Source organism: Daktulosphaira vitifoliae, unplaced genomic scaffold (assembly GCF_025091365.1).
Source record: "Daktulosphaira vitifoliae isolate Bord-2020 unplaced genomic scaffold, ASM2509136v1 Scaffold_4, whole genome shotgun sequence".
Taxonomy (NCBI): Eukaryota; Metazoa; Arthropoda; class Insecta; order Hemiptera; family Phylloxeridae; genus Daktulosphaira; species Daktulosphaira vitifoliae.
The window spans coordinates 40,675,328-40,702,092 of NW_026099575.1; the positions used below are offsets into that span (position 1 = coordinate 40,675,328).

General features: G+C 26.4%; 1 protein-coding gene across 1 annotated transcript in view; it reads right to left on the minus strand.

The window, feature by feature from the left end:
• LOC126903716 (phospholipid-transporting ATPase ABCA1-like) overlaps window positions 1-16,976 on the minus strand; it is a 26,722-nt gene extending 9,746 nt beyond the window's left edge. The window contains exon 1 of the mRNA XM_050682123.1: window positions 16,531-16,976. The gene's annotated coding sequence lies outside the window, so the exon portion shown is untranslated. The remainder of the gene's footprint in view (window positions 1-16,530) is intronic.
• Window positions 16,977-26,765: the final 9,789 nt, after the last annotated feature.

Genomic DNA, 26,765 nt, shown 5'->3' on the forward strand with positions numbered 1-26,765 from the left:
TTTTTTTTTTGTGTCTGTTACCACTTTTTCTCAGCTCTCATCGAACCGATTTCTTTCAACGATACGTCAAAAGATCACAAATCGTATCTAGTCGAAGACATTACCCTTAAAAATTGAAAAATTTTCCCTCGTTCCCCGCAAATGGGGGAAATCTCCAAAAAAATTACAATTTTTAAAATCGGAAAATTTTGTTATTTTTTTCACTTTTTTTGCTTAAAACTTCCATAACTTATTTTATGTAAAGCGGATTTTCTATTGCTGTATCCCCAATACATACATATTTAACCATTTTTATCTCAATCCACACAGAGATATTGAAAAAATTTTCTTCATTACCCGTAAATGGGGGAAACCTCCAAAAAAATTACAAATTTAAAAATCGCTAATTTTCGAAATTTTTTCAATTTTTTTTACTTAAAACAGCCATAACTTTTTGAAAAACGACCGAATCAATATAATTTTTTTTATAAATTCAGGATATTTTTACCTATCATTTGGTACATTTTTTTATAAATCTGACCCTTTACCTGCCCATAGGGGGGGATTTAAAATGACAACTTTTTCACAAAAAATTAACTTTTCAAACTTGACTTTTGAAAGTATTCCAGAAAGTCTGACACTTTTATATATATATTAAATTAAAGCTAATGTAATGTACATCATTATGAAAAAAAAAAATTTCGGACTTTATTTTGTCTTCATGATGAAAATGGCTACCGAATGCTATTTTTGTGTGAAAATACTCGATTTAATTTTTACATTTTACATCAATACAATTTTTATGAGAAATAATATTTATATCCCTCTTTTATTCGACATACTTTATCTTAATCAGGATATAAATAAAGAAATAGCAGATCATGTAGCTTTTGGAATAATCAACCAATTTTTTAAAATTAAACACTATCTAAATATTTGCATCGAAGCGTTTTTTATGATAGTGATTTTAATCACTGTCAGATATCATTATACTTGACCCAACTATGCCACGTCACCACTGTGCCGCTACCCCCCTGTGCTGGGTTTTTTTCAAAATTGTTTTTAAATAACAAATTAAATTAATTTACTGATTTTATCGAAATATTTTGAGCCATTAATGTATTAAATAAAAGAAAAACTCCCAGAAAAAAATGTTTTTAATAAAATTATAATAACTTATATCTATTAAAGTTATTTAAATTGAGAGAAATAAAGTTAAAATATCAATTATAATAAATATTTTCATATATTTTTTAAAAAATATTAAAGAAATCATTTTTTTTATATCGTTATGAAAACTAAATTTGTTTAATTTAATTAAAACTAAGATTAAATCTATCTATGTAATTACTATTTATAACTAATAAAACATTTTTTTACCATAACAGTTTTTAGAGGGCAATCCTAAAAAACGCAAAAAAATTAGACCTCAATGTTCAATGATACTCTGTTATGGAAAGATAATTTTTTTTATGAATATTAAAATTTACGAGCTATATATAAACAAGGTTTTTTTTGCTACTGATTATAAATTTTTCGTGAAAAGTAAACATATCAATTTTTTTAAGATAATATAAATCTGACCGTAAACTTTATTGAAGGAAATCAACCAATTGTAACAAAATCATCAAACTAGAATGTTTTAATGATTTCAAGGTCAAACGTTTTATTATTGGACTTGATAAAACCCCGTTGAATTAAATATTTCACAGGAAACTGTACTAATACCAATAGTCAAAAAACAGGATAATCTCTTTAAAGTTATATACAATTTTTCTATTTTAAAAAAGACTTCAATCCAATTTAGCATTTTCATAATTTACCAACCATCGTATACGATAAGCTACAATAGTAGTTTATATAGACAGATAGTGTAATAACTTTTAAATACGACAACAAGGTCAGAAATGAATTCAAATTGTACTGAATTAACAATAGAAATGAAATAATGAGTAAGAATAAAAAAATACCGGAATGTCATACAACGTATGCATTTTAAGTACTTACACAAATTCGAATTCAATCATCACTTAAAAGTGTGCTTTGATCCACGTGATAATACAAGTATAAACTAACTGTATTGAAGAGATTTGTCGATCATCAAGGTCTTTAAAGTCAAAATTACAAGTTCAAGCAACACTTGAGCCCCTTGATATTATAATATTCTATATTATTACATTATGTAACAATAAGATTTTGGACTCTACTGTGAACTGTATTACGTCAGATGTACCATCTAGTCATGTCGATAGCCCTTGGGTACAATAGAGTGCATCGACGTTACGATCATAGAAATCCTCACGTGTTCGATGAACCGGTTTAAAACAATAATATACAATATAAACATAAAGTAATTACCTAAGATTATAAACTGTACCTTCGAAAATAAATTTAAGAAATTAATAAATAACCCATTCAATATTTGAGTCATGTATAATAGTGTCATTTGTAATGATCTCAGAAATTTCCCCCAATTCAACAATTTTGTTAATAAACATTGTACCTTAACTAGATATATGAATTTATTAATTCTTACATTTTGAGTTTTTCTTTAACTTATATAATAAAATTATACTTTACTGAACTTTATTTATATTACTGTCATAGCTTTTACACTTTCTAACTTATCATTCAAATGAAAAGTATTTAAAATAACGCTCGTTATTTTGTATTATCAACTTTTTTATCGCTTATAAAATAATCACAATTAACATTTATCTACGGCTGTACTTTAGATAATTATATTTATTTTTTACTTACTAAACCTTATAAATTGCAAATTAAAAATGTATAGTGATCGTTTTAACATAAAATAGATATTACTCACTACTATTTTTTAATATATCATAAGGCTTACGATAAACATCTCAAAGAGTTATTCATTTGAAAAGTTAAAAATATCTTCAATGCATTCTAAACAAATCATGTTTAAATTGTTTTCATGCTATATTTTGGTGATCATTCATACATGTTATTGCCCAGACTTCTTACACGCGCAAATATTATAATATTGTCTATTAGAGTTAGAAAAACAAAACTGGTCTGCGGTTGTGCTAATTTCCGCAACTAATAATTGACCAACCACACGTGTGAATATTTTTTTTTGTATTGTTTTACATAATATTATTAATTTCGATTCACTACTAAACTACATATTATATAGAATGATACAGCTAACGCAGCTTTTATAGTGTATAATTTATAAGTAGATATATATATGCCTATTACGTGTCTATTATACAGGTTTTGAAGCGGAAATGTGTTTCATGCTAGAGAGTTTGCCGTTATATGTATAAAAAGGGTGGTCAAATAATGTATTGTAGAAAAGATAAAACATAACGATGAGTACACAATAATCATTAATGTCATTAATGACATAAATAGGTTCTGCTTACACCGCCTACAACTGTTCAATGCTGTTATGTGGTATTTATACGAATTGGGACAGTAAATACGGTACTTTACTTGACAAAAGCAATGGTATTTGAGAGAATTAATCTCAAAAATGTATGCAAGTATGACAACTAAAAATACGGTTACAACAGCTTAACATTTTCAAAAAATTTTAAAATTTATGAAAATATCTTAGTGTTTATTAATTTTATAGTGAATAAAATATATTAATGGTTTTTCAAGTTAGATATTTTCTGTTTAAATTATAAATAGCTTAAATTATAGTGTCTTTAAAAAATCATTTTTTTAAAACGTACGTAAAATGTTCAAATTAATTACAGCAAAGATAAAAACAGAAGTGATTTTGATTATTCAAAACTTTTTAGTTATTTGACCTATATCGAATTTTTTTTTTTCAACAATTTGTGAGGTTCACACTAGTTACTATTTTATAATTATTATAGAAACGATTTTCATTGAGTCAATAATGTACATTTTTAGTTTTTTTTAAGAAACATTGATCTTATAATATAAAAGTTAACATAATTATTTAACTTCCGTTTCAAACTATTATCAATACAGCAAGGTAACGTCATCATCAATCATAAGTGAAAGAGTTCAATATTTATAAACTAATTTCAGTTTTCATAAATCTTAAGGTCGATGAATAAGAAGCATAAAGGAAGTTGATGGTGCAAATGCATATAAATAAACCACGATTGTTTCCTGAATTATCTAATATCAATATAAACTTAATCAAACGTATTAATAAAAATTTCACAATTCATTGTTTTTATATTTACAACCTATATTTTTAACACTATAGGTCTCTAATATGAAGCTTTTAAAAACCTAATAAGAATTTAAGTATCAGGTAGGTACTTAACCTAGATTATTAAAAAATAATCACATATTGTAGAGAAAATACTAAGAAACACTAGTGATAATTTTTATTATGATTGTAAATGATATCATTCATTTAACGGTTATTACAGTTTACGTACACCACGCAAAAGTTGTGTTTGTTGTTTGATTTAGCATCTGTTATAATCACTTGTACGACATTTATTAATTATGATAATTGACGTTCCAGTAAAATATCTATTAACGATAATAACAATTCAGAATATTAATTCATGTGATTGTGTCGTGAAGTTGAATGTTAATCTCGTATCTACTTATTTCTTAAAGTGAACACACTAATTTTGGGCTTAAAAACAGGATAATTTTGCAGTAAAGATTTAAAAAAAAAAATAGTATTAAATTTTATTCTATGATGTTCACGGAAATTGAGTTAACTTGAACTTATTACGTTATACATTATATAAATCAAATTAATTATCTATAGTATAGTGCATTAGAAATAACTTTATCGTATAAGCTAAAAATCTCATGAAAAATATAACAAATTATGTATTGATTATGTACAAAATAATAAAAATTGTTCATGACCTTCAATAAACAGATTATGATAATATGCAAGGCTGTTTAAATGAAGTATTCACTCTCAGGATGCTCAGAGTAATTCTTAGATATACGAAATTGAAATTTTAAAATTTAATCATAATTCTCACTATTAAGAAAAATTGAATCAATATGTTTAAAAATATTAGAATAATTTTTGCAGTACAATCTCCTATGTTACTAGATTAATATTTTATATTTACAAATCAGTGAATATATCCAAGAGCTTATAAGTTATAAAAATTATTATTTTATTTTTTATAATTTGTATAAAGAACAATTCCAAAAAACTTCAAGTAGACTTTAACAATAAGGTTAATTTTTTGTTTCAAAAATTTTGAAATTCATCATTCAAATTTTAAATTTGTTGTTGTTCAGAAAAATTGTTAAATTTAGCTTTTGAAAAATAGCCACAGAAATATGTTATGATTGATGTTTTATACCTTATGTCTGTTTTTAAAAGCTATTATATGTGTTAATATAAATATTAATTTTACAAATTCTACTATATAAAGTGTTCATTAAGTAAGAAAACGGGTTTATATTACTCTCACTGTTTGTAACAATTGACCTGTTTCCTTCCTTACTCACTGAACACCCTGTAAACAATTTTAGTAGAACTAACTGGCGTAGATAATAACAGAAATTGGTGATGTCACATTCTAACATACCGGTTAAATTATGTTGTAAAAATACAATTTTTATTCATTAAAATGGAGAAGAAAAATTCACTTTGTATAATTGTTCTTTTAAATTTCAAACTATGTCATTCGTAAAAAAGTGATTTTTCATTACAAATTAAATGCAAGAAAAATTGTGATCATTTCAAAAACGTTACTTTAAATTGTAATATTATTAATATGTTTGCATATAAATATACATCCTTCGTTATATCTTAACCTTTCTAAGTAAGAAAGAATAAATTAAAAGCTGTATTTTACAAGTATACATAAACAGAGCGTTTAACTATGCACGAGAAAGCTAAAAGTAAAAATATTTACATGCTATACATAATTTAATACACAATTAAGACATTTAAATTTAATAAATAAATAAAATAATTAATTTTTGTTTTTTACTTTTAAATAATAAATAACATTTATCGATTATTATAGATTTTCTTCTTTATTGCTTGAAATTATTTTTATATTATCTAAAATCAACATTTAAACAAACGAAGAGCAACCAAGTTTTTATTTTATACAACATTAAACAATAATTTAGAACAATTATCATTAAATCATAATTTTATAAAATTATATGTATCCAAGGTTTACACATAATTAACTGCTTTTACCTTCGCCAATTCCTTTAATAACCATTGAATTTTTTATTGCGAATCAAAGTTTTTACAAAATTAATAAATTGCACAATTAAAATTTGAAAAATATTAAGATTGATGGTGTTTTCATTTCCGTACACCTGAGATAAATTATCTCAAGTCACATTTTATTTTGAAAATCAGGTGAGCATATTTTTAAAAGGATTACTGTAAAATTGAGTAACTGATAATTTGTTGTTGTTTTTTTATTTCAATTCTTTAATTTCGTTTATTTTATATTTTATAATTTAATTTGCTTTTCATTATGTTATTATATTTATATAACGTTCGCCTTAGGTATAATACATAAAAATATAATACAAACACAAAATATCAAAGGTATATGTTAGTCTTTGAGAATACAAAGAAAAACAATTTTTTTAATTTTAACATACTTATTTTATATTTTAACATAATTGATTTTAAATGTCTATCAAAGTTACACTTATCATAGGGTATCTAAGATGACTTATTTAATGAGCATTCCAAAAAAGTCTCAACTTATTTAAAAAATGCGACTTGATATATTATACCTCAAATGTACAAATTAAAAAAAGGTATAAAACAAATGTACGAAAAATATTAATCGATTAAGTCATTCGGTGCGGATTTTATTTTGACCAGACAGAAAAATATTATTACGCTTATTTTTAGATTATATTCATGTGGTGATGACAAATTAAAAACAGGTAAAAAATAAACAACTGATCATTAAAACTTAAAGTTCTTCAAATCATTTTTCGGCGAAAAAGAATAAGAATGGCTAATTTTCTATGTAAAAACTTAATCATCAATCGCTGATGATATTCAAAGCGTGTCTTTAGCCAAACGGAAGAATAACAGAAATAAATTATAATAATAGTATGTCGTTGTACGTGGAAAAGATAAACGTTAACGATGCGTTTTGCTTAAATAATTAAATAAGTGTTCTTGTACTCATTCAGTACATATACATTTTCTACTTATTATTTGAGTTCCTCTTTCAGTCATTCCTCTCTCATGAAAAATACATTGTAATCATCAAATAATTAGACATTTTTTTCCTCGTATATTTAGTTTAGCTTTTTATATAACACACGGAACTCGATTAAGGTAGTTACATAAGTATTAAGTAATTGAAAACTATGTTATGATTTTGATTGTGCATATACATACGTTCTAGATACAAAAAAATTATTCTTTTACGAACAGTAAACATAATGTATTGATAATTATAAATCAATGTAAAAAATAAAATTCTACGAATGAATCTTAAATTTAACGTTACTCACATCTCATACATGTTTGTTAACTGAAAACAATTAATTATTCATTATTATGTAGAGCATATAAAATAAAAAAAATTCTTAGAAAATGTATGAACATTTGAATTTTTAGCATATGACTATTAAATAATACGTTCCATTTATAATTATCTTTATATTATTTTTATTATTTTGTTTACTAACTATATTGGTTTTTTTTCTGGTAAAATAAAAATACTTAGTTTTATTTTTAATATAAACCTTAAGTTAAATATCACTATATTTTAAATTATTAAATTATTATTCAATCGTTAAGAAATGACTATTTCAAATATAATACTTGGATAAAATAAATAATTTTATTCAAATGTAACAATAATTCGTTTTTATTGGTTAATTTTATTCGAAGGTTGTTCCAAACCTATTATTATAAATAAATATTTTATTTTATTTCAAAATCATCTTATAAGATATTGACTGTTTTATGATAACAGTGTTTATAGATGTATAAAAAAAATAAATATGATAAAAAGATTTAAAAAATCATTATAAAATAATAGTTTTTTATAGCCATAGAGACGTACTACATATTATTAAACGAAATACCTGAGAACTATCTAACTAGTTTTTCCCCAAAAATAGTTCATGAAAATGTCGATGAGTATGCAAAAATAGAACAATGCGTTATTAAATCAATGAAATATTTAAATTAAAAAAATATAAACTACACAAGTAATGGAAAATGAAAAATTTTACAGTAAATAATTAATAAATTATAAAGCTAAGTACCTCTTTCAATAAACTTTATTTACCGTTTATAAAGACGAAGGTTATATTTGACAAACGACTGTAAATATCTTTAAGTCATTCATTTAATAAAAACTTGAGTACATTTTATAACTATTTTAATGATTACAAAATTACTCTATAATTCACCCACTCTTTTTTCTACTCGATTTGTGTATTCAAGTATCAATTAAATAAAATAGTTAATTTTAGTTGATTAAATCAATTTATTCTCGTCTTAATTCCTTGTAATTTTACAAATATAATTAAAAAATAAAACTTTTATGCTGCCAGAAATTTTAATGTTAAAATATCTTTAGAAATATTATATTTATATTAAAATATTTACATATTCAAGTATATTATTTATACATTTTAAGTGAAGTAGTCAATAAGTTATCACCATTAAAACTTTTAGTGATATTTTCATAAATACGTAAAGTAATAATTAAATCTTGCATAAAAAAACTTTGATTGACTTAAATTAAAAGTAAGTGTCATGTCATATCCTTTTAATTAATATATCCGCACATAACGATGTTCAGCAGATTTCCTTCGACGTAATTTTGAGGTTTAGATAGTAAAAGATAGTTTTATTGTTAAAATCTAAATGAAAATTAACAAATTAAAACACATAAAAATTAAGTAATTTTCGAACGATCTGAATTTTCCAGCCTATTGAAAACCAAATATATGAGCTTCTAAATGAGCAAAAAAATTAATAGATTATTTAAACTCCGAGTCATTTTTTGTCACATAAACGTCATTGAACTTCAAACGGAACAATATTCATACAAGACATTTTTTTCTTATTGTGTTGTTACTGACTTAATGTTACAGTTTCCGGTGTGACTAATAGATTTGCTTTTAGGAAAAAATCACGATTGTTCATCTACTATTCGATATTTGCATCGTAACTCCAAGAACAATAAGGATTTAAGACTCGATAAAAAAACAAACTAAATCGTTAAACAATTAAGAATATTTTCCGGTATCAGTGAGATTTCTAAGTAAAAAACATTTTCATACAATAGAATCATCAATGTACACGAAGGACAAAAAGTTTATTTGTATCAATGTGATATGAAGAGGAGAGGTGTCCAAAAAATTTCTAGGACAGAGAATACTGTATGATGGTAACAGTTGCCATAGGCTAACAGTACAGTCAGTGTGATACATATCGCGTTCGGTACACTGCGGTCTCAAAGGCTAATGTCAAGGTCGCCAACACTAATATATACTAAAATTACAATTAACACGTGTTGCGCAGTTACACTAGTGCAATTTCGTTTGATCGGCACATTTCCTTAAATACAAAATCATTAGCGCACATTGGAATTTTCCACAATGATAATACGTCGATAATGAGTAATAAGAGAGTGTGTGACCAATTTCTCTTTTCACTGAAACGTTCTCGACTATTAACCATCATAATGTTTTATACAATTTGTACACACGAAAATTTATTTCAAATTTTAACAAATCAACGTATACGTTTAAAATTAAGACAGATTCGCATTCATTTATTTATTTAGAAAACGAGTTATACACATAATCGTATCTAAGGGGGGAAGTCCAAATAGTCCGGACCCCTCCACCAATATATATATGAATAAATCTATCAAAACCCTCCATACATATATAATAGATATTTTAGACCCCTCCTGAAAAATTATTCTTGATACGTCCTTGCACACACTCAAGTTATAGAAATTAAAACAGTCAATAATAACGTACATGGATGTTTTATATTGTTTCAATATTAATCTTGAATATTTTTCTCAGCTTGTAATTTGCAAGTATACACTCATTGTCGACCTTGATGATTTGTTGACGTACATTATGTAAATCTTAAAATAATTGGCGTCTTTTAACGTTTTATACGACCGGGTCAACCGTGTAAAATTTGTCACAATCAAATTTCGAATTAGCCTTTTGTATGCGCCGTCGTAAAACTAAACATCCGATTGTCTTCTAGAAACGTTAATATTCGCAAGAGAATTTTCATACAGGTAGCATGTTAATTCATGTTAATCACTTGCAACTCGATGTAAAGTTTCACTCAACAACCGACGAAACTCAAAATTGGATAAATTTAAAACACAGTTTTAATATTAATGTATTTTTTTTATCGAGACGTTGCATCATAACGTTTTACTATACAGAACAAGTTATTAACATAGTCCAATTTACTATGCTCTAATTTTATAGAATTAAAATCGTCAATTATTTCCTCCTAAACGTGTGCAAAAAATAATTAATAGAAAAAACAACCCAGTGACCCCTATTTACTCAGTATGAGGACATAATCGGTTAACTGGACACGTACGTCTTTGATAAACATCAGTTGTTGGCGTAACCAATTTTGGCTGCCGACCATAAAGCACCAAAAATATTTTTCAACGAGTCATAACTGAAATTATTTCACCACAAGTACAACGATTGGCAATAGCCTATTAATTTTAAGCAATATCTGTTATAAATCTATCAGGTCTTCTATATTTAACATTAATAGCTGTTTCGTATATAAAACATAGAGACAAATTTACAATAATAAACCATTTTAAGAATATCTCAGTTAAGACCCTCATATTAAGTCACTGACCAGTATTTATTCAATTTCGCAGTATAATAATTGAATACTCTACCTTTTTGTATCGGAAGTGACTATGTTTAATTTTTCGACATACATCAGAGTAACGTTTAGTTGCAACCGCCGTACCCAACTGACTAAGTGTGAATGTTCCCAAGGATCTATAATTTTAACGCCTAACAATAAGTCAAACGAGTTCATTTACATTAGCGTCATTAGTTTATGTTTCAAAAGTAACATTTCAGTGTGATTGAATGTAATTAAATGACAATACATAATATTGTAGATTTCTTAACAGTTGCCAACTTTTCAATTTTATTGACTGCCAAATAATGAGACAAGAAAATTTTCATTTATAAATATTTATATTTTTACATTTACTACGGAAGACTATTATTCGTCGTGAGAACATTTAATTCAACAAACAAATAGTTTTTAATTTTCAACATGATAAATTAATTAGCATGGAAATTGAATAATCGTAATATTCAACAATTTTTTATTACAAACAATTTTCTAGTTAAGAACCCAATTATAAACATTTCATTAATAATATCAAAGTAATACTTCCATAATAATTCCGTGTAAAGTGTTAAAGTTATAATTTTACCATAAAATTAATTGACATAATGCTTCGTCACTATAAGTACTTCGATAAAAATATTTATAATTCTATGTAAAATAAACTTAAATTCAAAGCACTTCTATACAGTTTATAAGCCAATAATAATGCAATTCAATAAGCAGATAAGATATGAAAGGATATATCAATTTTCATTTTCTATGAATGTCATTTTTAACCAAGTGCTATTATAATAAACTATAATCATGCAGAAATAATTAGTATTGTTCACAGAAAATTGGAGTACTCAGAATATAAAAAGTGTCTCAAGTGTAACAAACAATTTTTCATAAAACTTGATACAATTGTCATTTTTTTTATAATTGTTACCTAAAGAGATAATTTTTTCTTGTAATAAAAAATAATTGAAAGATTTTTTATTTTTTTAAAACATTGAAATAGTTATTTATTTAGAAATTTTCTAACAAAATATTTTGATGGGTTGATAACGTATCATGCATTTCTCTGTCGCGCTACGCCTCCAACCTAGTTATAAAAATAATAATAGTGATGGGCATTTTCGAATATTTTTAACTATCGAATAGTATTCGATAGTTTTTTAAAACTATCGAATAACTATTCGAATTGTTTTTGCACAACCGAATAGTGTGTTTTTAGCATAAACTATCGAATAGTTTTAAAATATATTCGAATGGGCTAGCGAATGGTTTCAAAAAATATTCGATTAGTTCTAATTAAAATTTTTATTAAGTACAATTAATTATAATAAGAAGATAATTAACGAATACTTAAAATAAATTATTATACAATTAATAACAGTAAAAAGTACCATTTTATTTATTTTTAGTTTGTGAGTCGTTGGTAAAAACTGATAAATATGGGTTGAAAATTAAAAAGCAGTTCTTTTTTCCGATGACTAATGATATATATTCAGTTTTATTGGAAAAGTTTGTTCTATGCGCAACAGAAGTATTCGTAAATACTTAAGTCTTATTTTACACTTAATACCTTGTATACTGTTCTTAGTCTAGTATTACCTGCTCTTTTGTATTTATAGTTTTGCTGTTTTAATAACACTAACGATCTAAATAGGATTGTTTTAAAACTGTTTATTCAGGGTACTAAGATCATAAATAGGATATAATTAATAATAAAAAAAATTAGTGATGAGCATTTTCAAATATTTTAAACTATTGATTAATTATTCGAACTGTTTTTATACCACCGAATATTTTATTTTTAGCATAAACTATCAAATATTTTAAAAACTATTCGAGTATATTGTGAACTATCGAATATTTTTACTATTCGAATAGTTTTTGAATGACTATTGAATAGTTCGATAGTTATTATTCGATATTTCCCATCACTAAAAAATATGCATAATTCCTGAAAAATACTGGTTCAAAAGTTGACCAGCATCGATCAATCATTTTCTTAATTAGACCATTTTCTAACGTTTAAGATAGTTGAATATGTTCCCATTAAAAAGAAATAGAGTAAAAATGAAGTCCATCCCTTATTTTTCATAAGGGATGAACATAAAAAATATTTAAGTACTTATACATTGATAAATAATAATAATAAATAAAATGTTTAAACAAATTCTCAAAATCATTATTATTTAAAGAGAAATTTGGTAGTTAACGATAAGTCAATCACCTTGTATATTCCGCTTGTGTTCTATATTCACTCAATGTATTAAAATACTTATAATTTGAGAAGTGCTTGTTCTAAAATTATCGATATTTCTTGTAAGAAAAAGGCTAATAATTAAATATTTAAAAATAAAAAGCTTATTATTATTTTTTTCTTTTGGGTGATATATTACCAAAAAAAAATTTAAAAAAAATTTAACAAAATGATAATTTTATCACAATTTTTAATCAATGACGACAATTTTATTAATATGGCCAATAAAACTTCACGGAAATTTGAGTTTATTTAACATAAATTGAAGTCATTGGATCAATTCAAATTACTAGATTGTATAAAATCCCAATGGAGAGTTTCGCGTAAAACAATTAAACTTAGAATTTTTGAGATAATTAGACTATTTTGACTATTGAACAGTAAAGAATGTTATTTTACAAGCTTAACTCATATATTCTTAAAATTATAATTTACGATATTTAAACCACTAAAAGTTAATTAAACCCAATCAAAACTTCTAAATATACCACTGACGATTAAAAGTGGTAAAATTGTATAATATTTTAAAAATATTTTTCCTTTTAAATTAAAAAAAAGCTTAAAATAGTTTTTCATTTTGTCTCTTCTCTTATGGGTTGGGTTTTATTTTAAATTATTTACCTTGAGGACTAAATATAATTGAATTACTTTGATTCCCGTTGCATAACTGTGTTAAATAAACTGAATGACAATAAATTAATTTGTGTGTTGGAATACAATGAGTATCTTGGACGTATAAAATAATATGATCGGTCATATTAGCAAGTATATCGATGGTAACGAGGTTCAAGACGAGCATTCATTGGATATTATTCGATAAAATAACGACAGTTAATATTTAATTAGTGAAATAAATTTTGACCATAAAATTATGCCAACAAATATTCAATTGTTTATAAAAAATATGCAAGGTAAAATATTACTGGTGTTAAAATTGTCTATTACAAATAGCTTGAGGGTAATTTTCAATTGCAATGAATGTATAAATCAATAAAATATACTCGAAACATATATGCACTGTTACATAGAGTCGGACGAGTATGGTGAAATCTTTATTCGCTAAATTATAGGACACTAAACATTGAGGGAAATATAATTAGTAAAGGTTTATGTGGTATTTAAATTTTTTCTTCTGTAATAGTCTTCCATAGAATTATATGAGACGATAATAATAGCGTTATAAAAGTAATAAACTACAGAACTGCGCGTTTAAGTCTCCTACTGGTCACTGCAAGTAAAACTGGAGTATTAATTAAACCTTGTCAGCGTACAAAAAAGTTAAATAGCTAACCTCTAATAAGTGTATCGCGTTCTTCAAATTTTTAACAATAGAACGTGCTCATGTAAGTGTTTATTTGGCTTGCTTGGTTACATTAATTGCAGAAAGTGAAGTGGAACGGCGGCCGCTAGTTTTCATCGGTAATCGCCTTGATTTTGGCGAAATCAATAAATGATAATGACGAACATTAACGACTACCCAGGGTATGTGTAAATATAATGTGAATACATGTCAGTGAATTCGTATTAGGCATTCAGCATTTTTAATGAACCTCAGAGTGCGATCAGAGAAAGCGTATCGTGTCAAAGTCAAATGAAAACAATTACAATGGATCGGAGAAAAAAGTGATATGCAGGGGAACCTAAAAGATACCCACTGATCAAAGTACGTTTGATTTGAAATATGGTAAACAATTAAGATCCTTTTGTTGTTGGCTATAGTTAAAAAATAATAATACAAAAATAAGTACGTCGTGTAGAGATCTGCCCCATGATATTTTTCGTAGTGATTATCATTATTAATGTGTGTCGCTATGGAAATTCCTTTGATTAATTATGTTTATAAACTTTCGGTTGATAAAAGAAAACATTCAATATTTAAACTTTTAGTTTGACAAAGTTACAATTGATAAGATTTAAAAATTACTAAGATAACATTATGAATTTGAGCGCAGGAACACGCCAAATAGAGGTTATCATTCCACTCCTATTCTATTTGACTTTATGCCCCTTTCGCATTTTATATGATTAATTTTTTTATTTCTTTTTCACGGGTTGTCTCTTAAAAATAACTACATACGTCTTCATTCGGTTGGAATTTTAAACTTAGATAAAAATATCATTGAAACAGTTAACATGTATGTTTCTAAAATAAATATTTTCAAAAATTATAGTATCTACACTGTCAATAAAAATACCTGTAATCGTCGCTTTAAAATGGAAAAGTTAAAACGAAAAATCGAACATTTTTCAGTAGACCGTATTTAGAAACATAATTATCGTATTGATGAGGATTTTTTTTTTTAATTATGTTATTTCATTATACAATAAGAATAACTATTTCATTTAGGGTTAATATGTATTTTAAATATGTTTCAAACGAAAAAAATTTAAACAATTACATTAGTTTTATGGGACATTTTAAACATTTAAACAGTCTACTTATATTTTTAACGTGTTTTTTTATCAATTCTGATGAAATATACGAACATTTTTTTATTTATTTAAAACAATTTTTTTTCAAAAAAATTCCATTAGATCCGTTTCATTCTAAGGTAACGTATTACGAATACAAATATTTCCTCTTAGCAATAATTTACTAATAAAGGAGAGTTAATTATGACATGGGTATATAAATATTTCGCTTATACATTTTTATTTTAAGACATGTAACATTAAATTCGAGGGCAATACCACTTTTAATTATTTAATTCGTTTCCCTATTAAAAAATGATTTGTCCCTCTCTTTATTCAGTAAAACTATTAATGTAACATAATATTCTGGTTTTATACCACAGCTCAAATCATGAAATGATCGGTATAAATATATATAGAGGTTCAAACAGTTTAACAACCACGTACTTGTCTAATATGTAATAATAACATAAACAGCGTTCACGAGAAACAAAAGCAGCTCCGAACATAATAGGGTACCTAGAGTTAGTGCCACCATAGTAGTGACGTGAAAATATTGTTGTCATTTACAAAAAACAATATCAATTTTTAACCTACCTTGTGAAACGGGTTCACGAGTCATAATGATTTTTATGTGAAAATCATTATGTTTTTTTGTGTAAAAAACAAGCAAGTTTAAAATAATAGTGAAAAAATAAATAAATATTTTGTTAATTCAAAACTATAATTAAATAATTAGACGAAGGTTAAACTTTAATATTGGCGCCAACATTCAATTCACAGTCTTTTAGAATGTTGTTAATAAGAAAACAATTAAAAATCACTAATAATTATCGCACTATTAATAAAAAAAAAATTAAATGTTTTGAAAAAACAATTTTAAGATTTTATATTTATTTCTCAGGACGTATTAAAGAACTGAAGAAATGTTTAGAATTTGCTTACTATATTGTTTAAAACACCCAAGTGCTCAAGTACAGCCACAAATTATAAAACGGTCGTCCTAAATCATTATAGAAAAACTGCATTCTATACAACTCTATGCTTATTAATAATTATTTACCTAAAAGTCTTGGCCTCAAAAAACTGGAACTTTTGTCGAGTATAGACGAGCACACTTCGGAAAATTATTAAAAAATACACAATTTTCTCTAATAGAATCGAAATAATAAACCGATCACTTTTTTTTCATATCAAAAATTTTAACAAAAAAAATTATGAACCGCACTTGTACCGGCGCAAGGGTATCAACAGCGGCGGGACGGCAGTGGTCGGTTTGACGGACGACTCAAACCGACTGTCAGTTGGAGCGGCCGCAGCGTGTAACGTGCTGGCGACGGAGCCGCATGCCGTCGAGATACTATGGTGGACGGTTTTAAATATATAAACGTATATAATTACAATGCTGTGATATTATAAAAATACTACGGCGCAATCTGCGGAGAGCGAGTGAGACGAAGCGATTGGTACTAGTCGACGACAACTGCGGTCGGCGTCCGATTACTACACTAAAGCGCGGCGAGAGAGAAAGAGTGTGTATAACTGTGTTACCACTCAGCAGACCGTATGGTAGCAGGAGGAGGTCGGGCATCTTCGTGAACGGTGCAACACAATGCAATAATTCCATGTGGTGGTTACCTCATTGTACCTGTACCCACGTCCTAACTACCCCCTTGGCACAACAAACTCCACACGTTTCCAAACCACAATGGTCTTCGGATTACTGTTGCTTATTTAGTTAATGTTTTTATTTTACCCAATCTTTTTGGGTATTTTCAACGGATACGAATTAGTTATTCGAAATATACATGCGCTTAATACGGACATTTTATAGTGTTAGCAACACACAGTCCAATTATCAATCCATTTCAAAAATAATACATTAATGTCCAACATCGGAGTGTAATGCGGCAAACATTTTTGGTGCGTTTTTAATACTTCAAAAAATAATCCCTAGCCGTGCAACGATTCGTTCAGACAAGACGGGAAATTACTAAAATCAAGCGATATTCATATGTTATTGTTATGACATTGTGGATCGCGTTTGATTGCGTACTTACACTTTCATAGAGATGTGATTATAACCACGTTGAGGTGAACCAAATGTTTTCAATGTAACTATCGTTACCACTAACATGCTAATTGCAAAAATAATGTCAGCTCAATCGTTACAGTTATATTTTTAGGTAACTTATATCATAATCGAATAATATTATATAACAGTCCTGTACTTGTATTGCATTTCTATTTGAAAATCACTCTCCTATCACTCACACTGAATTTGCACACAACACCTTAACAAACTTCCTTAGTAAGTATGTAACACTTAAAACTGTTTTTTTTTTTTTGTGAATTAGTAAGAAATAAAACATTTATTAACAAAATATGTACTAACACGTTTTTGAATAAGAATGAATTGTAAAAGAAAAAATTCTAATTTTTATTATTACAATCGACAATTAGGCAAAACAAACGCGTTCTCTGGATTTTTTTTTAATCTTTAAACTTTTTAATAAGTTTAAAAATTATGAATTCTATGCAGAAATATATTTTTTTAAGGTAGAAATTAAATAAAACCTCCTAAATATTTTATTCAGATGACACTTTTATCGTCTTAAAAAGATCTATAATTAATAAGTAATATTTGGCTGCTTGAAATCATAAAAATGTTGCAACTTTATGACATACATTTGGTCTAAAAACCAGATGTTTATGACGCACATGTACTCTACTTAAACATTAATCTGAAAATAGATTTTTTATAAGTGATATTAATTCATATATTATTCATTCATAAAAACTTAGTAACAAAAATGCAAGTTTTTTTTGAAAAATTACAATACTTACTTAAAAATATTTATAACGCTATTAGTATAGCAAATGAACAGTTGATTTCTTATTGATAATTAAAATATAATCTTTATTGAATACATATAATTACTATGTATTTATGTGTAAGCACTGAATTAGTTCATTAAAAAAATACATAAAAATTGTATGCAAATATTGTACTACTTATTTTACTATCAATAATAGTAATCCAATAATAATAAGATACATTATTTTTAGCATCGGTGCGAATCCGAAATGGTATTCATATTGCTAAATTTTAATATAAACAATTTTTTTTGTAAATGTCGTTAATCATACTCAACTTCTACTGAACCGATTTTGTTCAATAATTATTCAAAAGATTACAAATTGTATTTTGTTTTTACCCTTAAAGCATAGGTTTTAAAATAACATCATCTGGATTAATTATTTCAACTTTATTTTTATACATTTTCCGGAAATTTGAAATTTTTTAATCACTTAACTAAATTGCATTTTTGAAGTTAAAATAAATTATATTTCATAAATAATTATACATAATATTTAAATTAAATTTACCTAACGACAAATTTATAGTACACNCTGGATTAATTATTTCAACTTTATTTTTATACATTTTCCGTAAATTTGAAATTTTTTAATCACTTAACTAAATTGCATTTTTGAAGTTAAAATAAATTATATTTCATTAATAATTATACATAATATTTAAATTAAATTTACCTAACGACAAATTTATAGTACACACAATTATTCAATTAATTAATACAATCAATCATGCAAATTATATTATTATGTTATATTAATTGATAATTTAAACTGAAATAGTTATTTTACTATCTTTCTTGTTATTTACAAAAATTTAGTTTGCGAAATAATTAAATTCATGAAAATTTTCAAGTTACAAAAGTGCGTAATTTCTAGCTGAGTAACAATATTAGTCATTACTATTATGTAATTTCAATTATGACAAAATAATTTTTTAAATGATGATTTTTCCAATGATATAGATGAATTATAAAATTTGTCATAGAATGGTATTGTTCTTTACGAAAATAATTGGTAATTTGTTTTGACTGATGTATGTTATTGTTTATTGACTCTTACAGGAGAAAAATTTAATTATTAATATTATCTTTTTAATATAAACAGAAGTAATTATGAATATTAACAGTTTATCTATATTATTTTTTAAACTATTATTATAAAAAATGAAACGTTGAACTATTAAAAATAAAGTTATGATTCAACATTTATAATTAAAAAAAACATTTTCACCATTCAAATAAATACATTTTTAATGACATATTTATTTTTTAACCAAAACTAAGAAGGTTATTTATTTAATTATAACGTGCTTAAATATATTTTTATTGATAATTTGGTGATTGGTTAAATTGATTTTTAAATATTACGTTTGAATAATATAAAGAATGCTTATTTTATCACGAATTGCTCAGTTTATTTTAAAATGATAATATTTTTTCTATTATAAAATATTTTTATATTCATCATCTTATATCTTATAAGGATGTCAACTTTATTTTTTCAAATATCCACGTACATAATTATTTAGTTATTAAATAGAAAATGATGTAATTAAGAAATAGACTAATTGATAACGACTTTTTCAACGATATTACAGAAGTTATTATTATTATTATACTTAATTGGAGAGAGAAGTGAGTCCGTGAAATGTCTATTGATAAAATCAATAGCACCAGCTCATTATCTCTAGTCAATATTTAGAATTATTAATAAAATCTGAAATACTAGTCAAAAAATTGTTAACGATCAGTCAATTTCTTAATTACATAATTTTCTATTTTATAATTATGTGTTTTTCTGTTTAAAAAAATTTTAAAGTTGACTCTCTCCTACACAGAAGCGATTTTGAGATATATAGTCAGATAGTTTCTAGAATATGGAGTAGTAAAGAGATTCACCCCTCTACTAACCCCACTACTATGATTTTAGATCTATGGGGTGCTGAACCCGAAGATGTTCCCTTAGTTGCGCCACTGTCCCTATAGGATATACGAGATGAATATAAAAAATATTGTATAACAGATAAGTGGAATTACATATATAACTAGCAAAAGGAATAAATAATCGCCCTGTATATGAACATATACATTAACAACCTTTATTTATAACTGAATGACAGACAACACAAAACGGGTGAGTTAAGTGTTGGTAAGAAGCATCAATGAGCGTTCAATTGGTTAGTCGTTATCATAAATAACAATTACTTTTATGAACTAAAACGAATTGATTAGCTAAATAATATAAAAGCATAACACAAATTATTATGACCATTTCTCACATTACACGTTAAGGTACGATAAAATTGGTAAAAAATGACACAATTATCTTCTAAATAATTATTTGCATTGGAGTAGACGAATAAATAATCACATTGATCAATGAAGTCCATGTAACCTTGATGCAATGAAAATATTTGATAAGGCAGCATAATTTTTGAAACTTATTTAATAAACATATCATAACGCTCAACATTCGAGGTGATATAAGCTGGTCAAAAGTTAATATAGCACAACTATTGTGTTATATTCTGTAGATATATAAAAAGAAAGTTAGATAGCCACTGAAAATTTAAAAAACATTACACCAACATGTATTCTTGAATATACATATTTGAGTATTAATTTAATGTATATGCTTTGACGCAAATGTTTTCCGTGTATTAAATATATTTGAGAGATAATTAATAACAATAAATATATATAGGAAATGTCGTAATTATTTTAGTATAAATACTTTGTCATGTAAGCATTTCATTAATGTTGTGTTTAAATAATTAATATGATATTTAGGTCTATTGTTTTTTTTTTACCATATTTATTAATAGATATAACTGATTTTTAAATAAATTTATAAAATAAGATAAATATGAACAGGTAGCATATGACTCTATGATCTTGAGTTTCTTTCATTAATCATTACAATTAGACGTCTGTTTCAAACAGTTCAGTATATTAGTTCTATAATACTTTCAATAAAACGCGAGGAAGCTATTGTTTTCTTATCCACATCCCATCAATAAAACATACATTGTCGTACGGGAGATATTTTTTCAGACAAGGGTCGCAAGAATGTCAAGGTTATTGGCAGGCGCTAATGGTGCAGGGGTTAGTGACATGATAACACCACCCGAACCTTCTTATCAATTCGTTTAAGGTTTCATCTAGTGTATAAACACAATAAATGTGTTGCTAATACAATAACTATTGATACATCTTTAAAGCGCAATACGTTTTCAAGTTCTCAAATATGTCTAACATCACATAAAAATATTTAGGTTTATTCTTAAAACCACCGTTTAGAATATATTGGACTTTTGTTAAAAACGTCTATACGTTTAATTTGCAATTTTAAAACATGGTTTTGCAAGTATCAATACGCTATCGTCAATTATTTGGATACACGTAAAACCAATGGTTACATTAGGTAGTTAACCCAGAACACATCCACGCTTCATGCTCTGAATATAATTTTAAGCTAATTTATAAACAAGAACAATTTTTACTACTGAGTAAGTTAATCATATGACGCATTTTCAATGTAAACAAGTATCTTATTTATTGATTTGTGTTTAATAGATGAGTTTTTGGCGGGTGAACAAAATCAAGCAGATTTAACTTTTGTTCTTTTAAACCGAATGTACCTAGTTATTTGATTTAAAATTACTCATCAGGTTAATTGAAAATAACTGAATATCGATAAATGCAAAAAAAAAACAAAATTTAATCAACATTTATTGTTTACTCTTACTATAAATTAAATATAATCAAAATCTTTATATCAAGTACAACATTGCGAAAATAAAATATATTTTCACATTTATGTCATAAATATTAGATATAATACTTTTGCGTATACAAGTAACTTTTAGCTAAAAATGAAAAAAAATACATTTTTATAATATTACAGTTGTATACAGAGTGTTCAAAAAGTAAGAAAACAAGTCAATTGTTACAAACAATGGGAACAATAGAAATCTGTTTCTTTACTTAATGGGCACATTATATATCTTAAGAATAAGCTCTTGAAGTAAATCGATAAATTGAGAGCACTTCCGTAAATTAATAATGAAATTTATTTCATAATTTTTTCAATAAAACTAAAAATTCACCAGCGCAGAAACAGGAAGACTGTGTGTGATGCAGAATATTGCATATTTTAGTCTAACCAACTTAAAAAACGGTCAAGGTGTATACTGCTACCGGCATAAACAACAAAAAAACTGGAAATATTCATTAAATCAATCAACAATCACACAAATGTCATATTATTGTTGTTGGGAACGTTAATAAGTTGTATAAGTATAGACTGACAAATTGTTAAAAAACACCTTGACCGATCCCGATTACTGCAACTTCATCTACAATTGCAGAGGACATCGGGTTAGTACTAACAGCCGGTATTCCTCGTCTCACATGGACATATGAAAACCACACATTTTCAAAACATGCCTACAACGCATACATTGACCTCTAAAATTATTATAAATTAAAACCGTGTTATTTAACTTCAGTTATATAATATTTCTACAAAAACACGTGATTACAATATTATGTCGATGATATTTTTTCAGTAACCGAACGTAACACAAAGTTTTACAGCCGACGCGTTATCCTATTAAAAATTAGCACTCGGTTAGACACACAAAGGCGGATTCGGTGGAATTAAATTTGATTTCGGCTTCCTGTTTAGCGCAGTATATGTGCGGGTTAATGTATTAAATTGCGTTGAACTCGCAGACATTCCGTCAGAGCATTCGTCGGGTCTTCTTTTTAAAATAACGCATTTTAATCGCGATTATAAAAAACTCATATTTCATCACCTTAGAATGGAAAATGTTTCTTTCTCGGCAGATCAATTGTTTCTTTAACGCTTCGTACTTAAATTGAAAAATATTAATTACTTAGAAACTCACAGTATCATTCAGTACAACATTTCGTATGTACAGTCAAAGTATCAAAGATTTCTGGCCAGTGGTTACAAAAAAAATCACTTTAAACTAAAAATCGTTCCCCCGAATATGATTGGAATTAGCGTTAGAAACTTTTCAGACTAAAACGACGATTTGTTACAAGTCGCTAAACATTATTCCGACCGCTGTTCCTCTTGTAACGATTAAAAAAATTACCAACTGTTATAAAGAATAAGATTATGCGCTCTACAGAAAACGGCGTTACAAATGACAAACTTCTAACAGTCCTGTTGATGTTATTTAATACCGTCGAGAGAAACACATTATTTTTATGTCGAGTTCAAAACCGGTTGATAAACGCCTCAATGTGGCAGACGCGGCTAAGCTTCCGCGATAGATTGTAATAATTTAGCAAAAAAAAACCACCACCACCACAATGTGTTTATCTTCAGTAGATCCATTTATACACCACGTAGTTAAATACGTGTGTAATATCCGCAAGAAAATTTACATCGCCCGATATTAATTAAACTACAAATACTATTTATGTTTTGCAAATAAATATATTTCACTTTCGTTTAGCACATAAAAAATTAGCAAAATAATCATCGAAAACCTTGATAAGCGATTACCATTAATGTTATATTTAATAATATGTAAATTAACATTTCCGTAGACTATTGACGATGTATTATTTCAAACTGGGTATAAAAAAAATATATATTATAGTTAAAAAACACTTAGTCACATTTAACGAACTAATACTATAACTAAATAAATTATAACTACACAATAATGTTGACTTTCTGTTAATTTTATTATATTAATTAGTTAAGACTAATTAATTTGTCAAAGACTTCAATAGCACTTTGATAAATTATCACAAAGTTCCGGGTTGAGTGGTGCAAAATAATTGTTGCAGTGTGCTAAAATTTTGAAAAGTTGTAAGCCGTATAAAATAAGTCCAGCCCCTTTAGGTCTTTAATAATAGTGATAAAAATGATGTATTGTCAACAAATGGAAAGTTATACAGGTATTTATAGAGATATTGTAAATTCATCCATAATTTCACAAACGATTGGCAGTATAATTTACACATGTGCTTATGATGATGAATTATTTACATGATAAGCATAGAGTAATTATTTTATTAGTGAACTAACCGACAAAATATTTTATTCTCTTGAATATTATATTCAGTACGATCAGGATATTTAGTGATGAAATATGGTCAAATGGAATGTGAACACAGAAATGCATAATAATGTTTAACGATGCTAATGCAATTAAAATCCGATTATAGGTATGAATTTCATTTGGCACTACATAAATAATATAGGTATGATAATCCGTTTTTCATTTTTCTCGATAAATGTTTTAAAAGGGAAAGTAGTTTTTAACACATTCTAGTAATTTTACATTAATATCCTGTGAAATAATCAATTCAATGAAATCAAATACTGTACTTTTCGATTCATAAATGATGAGCAGAAATATTTTAAAAGCAACATTAATATTGTTTAAGACTAAATCTAGTCTAAAGTAAAATAATTGGTGCATTATGATTTACTGGTTTTATTATTGATTTTACTAATTTGAAAATTTGTTAAGACTGAATAATGTCATTAACAACTTTGATCAATAAATAATAGTACAAACAACATATAAATACCTAAACGGTAGTCTCTGACGTTTGTTGTCGTATATTATCCTTCAATCGTCTCCTTTCACTCGACGTCGTTCTTGACCTGTTCTTTACTCATACCTCTACTACTTCATAATTTTGTACTACCATTATTTAGTTTTATGTAACAAACACTGTAAACATGATAATTGATCAATGGCCCGACGTTTATAATAAGAATTGACGTAGGTGCCAGAAAAGTTCCCTCTTCAAAAATATGCCGAAACCAGTATTATTTGAAATTAGTTTTGTTGAAAGAAAAATATTTTTGTAAGTGATTATTTTCTATTGAAATTCGATTAATTTTTTATTCGTTACTTTTCAGCGATAACCAGATTATACTTTTTGGTACACGCTAAAAAAAAATTTATGCAAAATTCATTTGATTATGAAATACCAACATTCGAATGGCACAAGTAATAAGGACCGGGTTAGTAACCTTAATTAATTAATGAGTTCCTAATCATGAATAGTTATTTGTTATTTAATTATTACTATTGAAATATATTTTGATCAGTGTATTCAAATAATACCGGTCAAATAAACAAAAAAATATATAGAATTAATTGTGAACTCCGCCACACACTCAGTTTGTCGACCGACAATCATTTAGGATGTAAACGACGACGACGACGACGGAGTCACGTAACAAAAACGGAACAAACCGGTGTGAAGCTCATATGTAATATTATAAAACTCGATCGAAGGTGAAAGTACCAGCAAAGCATTTTCAAGGAGATAATCGCAGTGGTTTATAGTAAAAAATACAAATGTTTAAACGTCTCGTCGCTATGAACCTTTGACTCAATATTTTGCTATTCAACGCCAGCCTATTATTGAGCAACGGTATTCACTTATTAGAATTTTTTTACTAGATACTATTGACAATTTGCCATTCTTTATCGACAGCCAATTGCATTGTCGTGTTGAGTCTTGCATGGGTCACAAGAATAATGTACTACAGTAATTGTTACATAACGCTGTTGGATTTTTATAGTTAACTCACAATTATAATAACCAGGAATTTTACGTATAAAACGTTTTTTTTTTTAAGTATATTTAAAATAGATTTTAAACATTTAATTAAAAACTTTGTTTCAAACATATTGTGGGTTATATCTTACAACACACAATTATTTAAATGGCGGTAGACTTTTATTAAACAAAATTATAACACGAAAATAGACGTATAAACACTAAAAGAAAATATATGTATATACAGTAAGGAAAAATAAAATAATCGAAGTAAACATAATACACGATGACAACAGCGGCGGGGTGTAGCGGTCGTGTAGCGTATCGCGGACTAGACAGTCTGAACTGAACTAACTGAACTGACTGATTCTTCCGATATATATATAGCTCCGATAAGGCTCTCGCTAATTCTAGAATATTCTATACCCGCGTAGGTTATCTTATGGCGTTATCGAAGTTTCTCGAAGGTTTTTGATAACGAGAACATTCGAGAATATTCGTTGCGTATGTTTTGGTCGCTACAATATGTTTTGTATTATCACGTCTTGAACAAAAAAAATTTACTTTTTTTTTTTTTGAAAAAATAATTTATATCAATATTAGAGCAATAAAAAATGTCTAAAGCATAAAAGCTTTTTCCTATATCAGTTCATATATATACAAATTGCTATATCATAAATCCACTATCAAAATGTAACTATGGCCAAAGTTTGTAATCGATTTGATTACATTATTCAATCACATTATTGATGACAATGACACAGGAAAGATACAAAAAAATTAATTTTTCTTAAATAACAAAATACATATGTAAATAATCTGATGAAAAACTAAGTTAAATTTCACTGTA